Here is an 8391-nt window from a genome sequence, read left to right as displayed (position 1 = left end):
TGATGCAAACCCTTTTCACTGGCTGAAATTTTCCTTACGATTTGCCTGAACCCTGGCAAGTCTCACACACACAGCGAGCTGGGGTTCCGGGCAAGAGCCCGAGAGTGGATTCAAGGCAGTGACCGGGCCGTTTAGCCCTCGGAGTGATACTTGACAAACAAAATTGGAACCAGCTCGGAGAAGCAGTGGGGCTTGTCCAGTTGAACACATTCCTGCAGCCATGGCAGGAAGGTCAGGGGAAATGCAGCAGGCGTACCGAGTTGCTCATTCACCTGAAGCACAGCACGTCACGCCTGCTGACTTTGGCGAGGCGTGAGCCAGCCAGTCCACTCTGATGGCTTGTATACACACTGCTTGGTTCCACTCATTTATCTGCTGCATATTTTATATGCATGCAACAAAGAGCTGCTCAGGAAAAGAAAACAGAAAAATAGTCTGGGGAAGGGGAATGGGAACACAGTGTACCAGCAATGTATTCAACGCCGGATTTATTACGATTTGAAAAAAACATTTTTTTTTTTGTGGGCACGTTACACGACTGTTTTCAACCGAACATCTTGCTGACCCCTGAAATTGCGAAAGTCTCCTCAAACTAACACTGTAGCCCAGTAGGTGGCGCCCTTCCCTCGGGAGCAGTATCTGTGGTGCAGGCGGTGCCAATCCTGTGATGAGATATGAAACCGAGATCTTCAGTCCAACTGGGGAGATGATTTCTCAGTTCTGTGCTGCTCTGCTGTGCAGTGGGGCTGTAGGGTGTCCCCCCAGGTAGTGGGGGCTGCGCCTCATGCACCTCAGGGCTGGATGAACTGCCTCCCTTCCTATTGGTGCTTTGGGATCCTTTGACATGAACAGCACTGCGTGAATGCGCGGAAGAGATACTGATTATCTGTCCAATTATATTATTATCCAGGTGGGGCTGCTGACTGGTGGTGGTGGAGGGGATCCCCATTGCTTGTAAAGCGCTTTGAGTGGAGTGTCCAGAAAAGCGCTATATAAGTGTAAGCACATTTTTTTAATTATTACCCAAACATGTACTGTGATCCGAGTAGAAAAAGTCCATACCTGGGCCGTGCAGCTGATGGCCTGTCGTTTCTCCCCTGGGTGAGGGTTCCTTCAGGTTTGTCTGAATCGATGTTGGTACCCTTTGCCAGCAGCAATCAGACTACCTTGCTCAAAGGTGGAGCCCACAGTCCTGGAGCTCGGAGCCAACAGTCTTATTCCCTGTACTGTGCCGTTTCCTGTGTAGCCCATGGGAGAAGCACGTTAAAAAGTGCAGTTGTTCTTCAGCACTGCCGTGCCAGGGGTGTTGTCTTTCACACTCTCCCATCTCTCACCTGCACCTCTCCTGAAATCGGGGCTCCAGCTGTAGGGTGGGGGGTGGGGGCTTCTTTGTCCCGAGCCAAACAGGAAGTCTGTGCTAGCCTGCAGATGTGAGAGTGTTTTAAGACCACGCCATCCCTGAGTGGATCTACATTTTCATCCTACAGGGCCGATACAGACCCATCTCCCTTCTGAACTTGTTCGTTCTTGGCCTTAACTATTCTCCCAAGTGCTCTTTGCTCTGAATTGTTATTTTCTTTCCATTTTATGACTGGAAATGCTTTCTTTACTACAGCACGAGCACCAGCAGTAAAATAGCCATCAACACAATCTCCGCATACTAGACAGTTTTGATTTAAAACAGTCGTTGTCTCACATTTAAATAGATTAACTTGCTGTAGATTATGTTTCATTAAGTGCTTTGAATTGTACAACCAGAAACTACAGTAGCACTGTTTTGTGGATGTGTACTGTTTAGGAAACATAAGATCTCACTCACTTTGTGGTTGAGGTCTACAACCTTTGAATACAGGATCAAGAAACAAGGAGTTTCAGGTACTATAAGGAAATGAACAAAGATTTTCTACTTAATTTTCAGCCTAATGTTTATCAGTAAATTGCTGCACCTCGGTAAGACTAAGCCATACAGCTGACGCATCAAATTTGATTGCGTCTTGATCTTGAAATGGAAAAAGCTGGAAAGACAAGCATGGCAATTTCATGTTCAGTTTCAAAGTTTTGCACTCAGACTGTCAGGGGGCTCATTAAAATAGCATTTACCTTAAATTGCCATGAACATCCTACGGTGATTTTCTGAAATCTCGCTAGCTTAAGAAACAGTGGAAAAATAACTGTCCTAAAGAGGAATACATCTTCTGCTGCACCCTATTTCTGTTGCTTCATCTCCTGCAGGAGCCAGTATTTCTGGATTCAGTCATTTTTTCCTCCGTGACAGGAAATACGGATTGGTAAATTTTCTCGTGACACCAAGTGCTATCATCCACCTGAAATAATCCTTGTAAAGTTCGAGCTGCGTCTTGACCAAAACATCTGTAGCCCAGCTTGTACCCTTGCCATCTGTATTTATCTAAAGCCAACATTTTGCAGTCTGGGAATGAGGATATGCACTAGAAAATCCTTTGGATTAAAATATCGCATCTCTATATCCTCTGATATATAGACTCCCCTCAAAATACATTCTATTGTCTGGATTTACCAACATGTTTGGGAAGGTGGAGGGAAACTGCAGAATTCTGTTCCTATTGAAGGTTAGATTGTTTCTGAAGCAGGTTGTACGGTCACTGCAGTCTGTTTTTTTTAAAGACGTTGCATAATGGATGTCTGTGTAAATATTGGCATTATTGTAACTACTATAACCAGGCATTCCTGTAACAAAACCGCTTTGAACTTCCAGTTGTTTATGTCCGTGATATCCGTATAACATCATCTCCCTGTTACTGTAAGCCTTGCAGTTGCCTGAAAAATCTGCAAGGAGAAATTTAAATTAATTTGATCTTTACAGTTCTAAAATGCATGTTAACACTGCACAAGGAACTCTGTCATCTTTGTTATGTTAATGGATATAGACACACATTTGTACATGTACACATGTTCATTTAAAAAAAAAACAATTAAAACCCAAGAGGCTGACAACTGTTGAACAAAAAACAACAGGGAAAAAAAAAGAACTTTAGGCTGCTTGTTTTGGAGAGTCACAGAGTTTTTACATAGCACTAATCCATCCTGCCCCATGTGACCTTTTCCTCAAGCAGTGTCCTGCCAGGTATATCATAAGAATTTGTATAAAATATTTCTATTTCAGACACAGTAGATGGTACTCTGTTTGCTTAAAAGAGGAACAGGTGTCAGCCAGTGAAAGCTGAGCAGACCTCCTCCCAGCTGGCTAGGATATAATCACATCAGCGCTGATTGCTTTCTTTAAAAAAAGAACTCAAAAGCACCACAGAGGAACCAGCTTCGCTGTCCTGCGTGTTTACTCGCCCAGCTCGAGAGTTTAGGGGATTCCTGTTAAACTGTAATTTATGATTCTTGACTTGAAACCGTAGGAGCAGCCCATGGAATGAAAGCAAGCGAAGAGGGACGAACAGAGCTGGTGAGCACGGCAGATTTTTTTTTTTTAGCAATGTAAACGAACCTCAGGAAGCACTCGCTTTTCCATCTGCGCATTTTCCCACGTCGCCGGGTTTACGAGGAGTTTTCGTTGGAATGGCGAAATCAGCCCTCTGGAAGACAAGAGCGCGTCTCCCTGTGCACAGTGCAAACACACACACACACTCACACACAAGAACGCCTGTCACAGGAAATCAGAGGACCGGCCCATGAAGGTGTACAGGCTCGCTCACAGCTGCTCTCCTGCTCTCGGCCGACCGGACGTACTTGCACACTCCACAGGCACTGGCTGCAGGGCCAGTGTGTGCAAACACGGGGCAGAGGAGAGCGGTGCGCTGAAGTACCCACTTGCAGCCCTTCTTAATTTAGTCGGCTGGGGCGCATGGGGGCCATAAGTCAAACCTACCTCAGCAGTCCCTGTAAATGAGTAGCGAACGCTGACGCCAGTGTGTGGCCATGCCAGGGTTTCTGGCACCGGTTTAATAGCGGATACACATCTCCACAGGTCTTTTAAAGAGCTGGGGCCATTTGAAAAATGTCCCCCAAAGCCCAATTATCCCAGCAGCTGCCGAGTTCCCGCCTGTTTCATAATCTCGTGGTGTTTTTTCATGTTTGTAAAGAGACCGGGCCAGACCACCTCCCAAGCCTGTTTTGGTGAAATCAGACCCCCACCCCAGGCGAATCTTCCCCCCCTCTTCCCCTTTCCTGTCTGAAATCATACCTCTTTGCAGGTAGCAGAGGGCCGTATGAAAAAGGAGAAATTTGTTTCACTCTGGAGCGCGCCTTGTAAATAATGGTGAATTTAAGCTCTTTTACTGCAGCTTGGATTTCAAAAGCACCACCGGCGAACCTCTGCAGAGCTGAAACCGAAACCCCAGCCCTCTCCCGGTGGTGCTTCTGAGCACAGTCCCCCATGCCCTTGATCACAGTCTAGTTTGTCACAGGGGGCACCTATATAGAAAGGCCACCTGTCCATATGGATCGCCTGACCCCCCCCCTCCACAGACACGCACGGGTCAAGAATCTTCCTGAAATAAGAGCCACCTGCCCATTGTCCATATCTCATCCGCCGGTGATCTCGCACTTTCTAAACCCGCTGGTTATGCGCCTGTGGGAGAAGCTGTGAGCTTCACACTAGCAGGATTCTGAAGGCCTCAGCTCAGGGACCGACAGTGCAGGCCGATACCCAGGCAGGGGTACAGGGAGCCGAGACCCCGCAGACTGGGGCTGCATCTCACTGACCTCACTGGAAAAGACCACCCAAGGGAAGGAAAACTAATCTGGTTATTCAGATTAAATCAGATCTTTCTGCAGTGCTTTTGGAATCTAATCACAAAAAAAAAACAACATATAAAGCATTATGAATATACAGTACAAATGCCAGTTTTGAGCTATTCTTAATACAGTATTTAAAAATGTATTTACTTAGAAATTAGACTGCAGAGTAAATGCCTTTTATAAATGTCTTTAAAGCTGTTAATAGTTTTTATCAGCCTCACTTTAAACATTTTAGATAACTCCCCTTCTCTCTTTTGGTTGATACTAGTTTCTGAGTGCGATACAGCTGGCTGGAGTTCAGAGTTTTAAATATAACCAAGGAAAAAATTGCCTGGACAATCTGAATAGTTCAGTGGAAACTCCTAACAAACAATCCTTAAAACTATTTAGTTGAACATACAGTAACTCATCTGTGTACATGTGAAAATGTTACTTTACAGAAGAGAGAAAATTTCAGTCCTTTTTTTCTTGAGAGTTAAAAAGCTGCACATCGCTGAGAACAATGAAATCAAACGAACAAGCAAATAATGAATGCCCTGGAGCTAAAACTGGAAAAGTGGCATAATCTAGCAACTGCATTAATAAGCTAATGAAGTACTCAGAACCAAAATTAGATGCAATCCAACTGTATATTTTTCTACATTTAAGAAGGTACAAAGAGTCATGCTGTGTTGGTATAAAGCTGTTTATTCTGAATCTGTATACAGTATATATATTATGATCTAGAAACAGGTAAAGGTTTATTCCTGCTGAAAGGAAAAGAAGAGAGACAATGTTTCAGCTGTGGAGCCCTCTTCAGTTCTCTCTTCTTTTCCTGTCAGTAGGAATAAATCTTTACCTGTTCCTTTGTAACCTACGCATGCTGACACAGCTCCCTACTCAAACCATCACAATCTAGAGCCCACAAAACAAAAGACTCCCAGAACATCGCTGAAGCCATCATGGGTGGGAATTAATGTCAAAGCAAAAAAAGCGAAGCTCGGGGACAACACCAAGGTGTACAAACACAGGCTCCAGGACAGGACTGGAGAGCGGGCTGTCCACACCCAGCTCACAGCCCTGCACCAGGGCAAGTACTTCAGGGGTCCAGGCTTGAAACTCTGTTCAGGAAAGCCCAGAGTTCTCATTCCACTGATTAGCCGGCATGGGATTCGGCCAGACTGGAGGGACCAGAGCGATCCTCTTACTGTGAAAGAAGGGGCTGAATGTGGGAGAAAAGCCAACATCGGCTAGCTGTCTTGAGTCAGGCCCCTCGAATCGCACAAGTTCGCCCCAAGGAATGTCACACTCTAGGGCAGTGCAGTGCAGAGCTATGGAACAACAGGGAAAATAAAATACCTGCAGTGTATGTGCTGTACAGAAAAGAGTAAAACGTTCGGTATCCGCAGAGAGATTCAACAGGCGAGGCCACAGTAATCACCACCAGAAATCAGGGATATTTGTTACACAGGGATGCTTGTACACATGCAGCACACACATACATGACTCAGCCACTGTGCCTCTCCTCTGCCAGAGCGCGAAACAATCTACCCAGCCATGCTGTCAAAACACATACCCTGGCTTCTTTCAGGGAACAGCTGGATGAGATCCTAGGATCGATTAGCTAATAACACCCAACAAGCTAGATGGGCTAGATTCAACAAGGCAAAGCCTGAGGTAGGAGAAACTATGGTACTTTTGCTGTACAGAGACATTACTACAGCAATGATCTAAACATCTGCACCTCTAGCTCAATGTTGATGCCTGTTGATTACACTTAACCAAACTGCACTGGACAAACAGCACCAAGACCTGGAGAAGGCGGGGAAGACTCCAGTCCTCGTGCTGATAGTTCCTTCTTTTTACCGGCCATGGTACTGACCTCACAAATACTGGAGTGTGGCAGAGGTAGGTTGGCTTCATGGACATTAATGTACAACCTGATTTTACCTTTCCTGCTGCAGGAACACTAGATCGTTTACTGTTGAACCCCAAAGAATAGACACAGAGAACTCCACCACTTGCAGTTTGGATTTCATGGAGAAAAAAAAACCTTGAAAAGTGCAATCCGATGTGACGTTCAGACAAAAAGCCGTCCCCATGAATATCCGTTTCAGAGGTAAAGACGGCAAAGACTGAAAATATCAGCAAATGAGTTTGTTTCTCTTGGGCTGGGGTCACTATGGAGGGGATGAGTAGTTAATCTTTAAACCTTTACTCGGCGTAGACGATCATTAAATCCTCATTAGAATAAGGATCCACAAGGCAAGTGAACATGAGACCCTGGGCAGATACAGGTAGGTGTAGAAGAAACAGAAAACCAGGGTTTGAAGACACGCAGACTAGGTGAGACAACGAACTGAACAGGCTGCTGGGTTGAGCAAGCACAAGGGACATTCCTATTGCTTAGAACCGCTTCCATGCGCGTTCCAATGGCTGTGCAAACATCTGCGTCAGCAGATCCCTGACACAGAGGCATCCCACACTGGACGTAACAACCGTGTGCACTCTCAGAACAGAGCTTTTCAAGTCCTCCCGTTTTCAAAGGGAAGGGACGGGGCTGAGGAGGAAAGACGCTGGGGCTTGTGTGAAAACAGACTCCCGTTCGGGATGACTAATGTGCAGCTGGTGTTAAGACAAGCTGTGGGCTCACTGGGGATGATCGCGGTTTCCTTGCACGGGGAGAAGTTCCAGCACATTGCCTCGCACACCTGGAGGTGCTATGTTTGTGGTGATCCTTACAAGCAGACAGCATCCATGTCAGATCACAGCACTCACCCATGGAGAATAAAGCCGAGGCTCTTGCTTCAGCGTTTCCATGTAATCCACAGAAACTCAATACAATCGGGATCGGATTTCAAAAAACAGATGATCTAGGGCTTTGACTGCAATAATGCAAATAATTCTCTATGGGGGTTTCATTTTTACAACAAGGGTTAAGATTAATTAGAGGAGGGGGATACAAAAAAGGTTAAATAGTTTTGCTGCCAGCAGATTTCCTACATCGTCGAGAGGGGACCGCGCCATTCATGGAATGCGCACACATTTAAAAATTACTGATACGAGATGCACTGATGTGAAGCATGAAGTCCACATGGCTCAGAAATCTCTCACAGAGTTACAGAAAACAAGGCAGCTTCACCTCAGAATATGGTTCTGTCACTTCGGGAAAAACAGCTCTACCAAAAATGGTGCAGACAAGAAACAAATCCCTCTTCCTTCCTGCAGAATTGCAACCTATTCAGAAATAGCCCTCGCTTGAAAACAATGCCATGGCCAGGCCAGAGTTCTGTGTGGCTGGAAGTAGATATCTTACCGTTTGGTGAAAAGGAGTTTTTCCACAATTTGTTCACCAAGACATGAATCAGTCTTCAGGCGGTTTCTTCTGCAAACGTGCAAACCAAACTGGAATGCAAGTAAACTGAGCACAGCGGTGATGCAACACCTGCCCGGAGAGGCACAGCTGGTAGTGGTTCTGCATTCATGTCCTGTATATAAATTAAATCGCACATGGTCTTAAAAACATCACTATTCTAGATCATAAACTTTTTTTTTATCCCAGTTGCGTCATCAATTCCAGTCAATTGCCTCCCCAGTTTGTCCACAATTTATCCAACCAGCAGGAGCAGGGAGGCCTGCAGGAGAAGAATGGGTTTCCTCCAGGAGAGGGCATGTTATCAAGAC

The sequence above is a fragment of the Lepisosteus platostomus genome, chromosome 11 (genome assembly GCF_059453375.1).
Source record: "Lepisosteus platostomus isolate fLepPlt1 chromosome 11, fLepPlt1.hap1, whole genome shotgun sequence".
NCBI lineage: Eukaryota > Metazoa > Chordata > Actinopteri > Semionotiformes > Lepisosteidae > Lepisosteus > Lepisosteus platostomus.
This window is presented reverse-complemented; position numbering follows the sequence as displayed.